Source organism: Hoplias malabaricus, chromosome Y (genome assembly GCF_029633855.1).
Source record: "Hoplias malabaricus isolate fHopMal1 chromosome Y, fHopMal1.hap1, whole genome shotgun sequence".
NCBI classification, from domain to species: domain Eukaryota; kingdom Metazoa; phylum Chordata; class Actinopteri; order Characiformes; family Erythrinidae; genus Hoplias; species Hoplias malabaricus.
In genome coordinates this window covers 55,109,108-55,109,787 of record NC_089820.1, presented here as the reverse complement: position 1 = coordinate 55,109,787, position 680 = coordinate 55,109,108, and positions in this window count along the sequence as shown.

Here is a 680-nt window from a genome sequence, read left to right as displayed (position 1 = left end):
CAGAGCCGGTCAATAGCAGCTTTGGGACACAATGAAGGGAAGAAAAGAGGAAGAGAGAGGCCTGCAGCTTCCCTCTGTCTCTCCATTCAGCCTCCTCCTGATGGACAGAGCAGTTTAAAGCTCATTTGTAAAGGGCTGCTGCATTCCTTTGGGATTCATTAGATTTTTAGCACCTCATCACAAATGCATACACACACACACACACACACACACACACACATTCATCAGCCACAAAACACCATGCCTTGTGTACAAAGGTTTGGCCATTCCTGGAGATATAATTGATGAATAAGAATAATGAATTAATTATTAAATGCTGTCGATTATTTTAGTCACATTTTTAGAAGACACCCAGTAAACAAGGAGCGTCCCTGGACGTTCAAAATAGGTCTAAAAGTAGTCTGTCCGTCAAGGACATATTTTAAACGTCAATGGACGTCCAAAATCCATCTTAATACGTTAGTTAAGTGGTGAACAATCGATAACGTCAGTGGACGTCTAAAATACGTTTTATACAAGTAATTTATTTCGGGACCAATTAATAACGTCAATGGAACGTCCAAAATACGTCTAATAGTCGTCTTTACAATGTCTGTGTTTGGACGTCTTTTCAACTTTCATTTTCAACGTTAAGAGAACGTTGATTAGACGGCAGTCATTACGTTATTTCAACGTTGAAT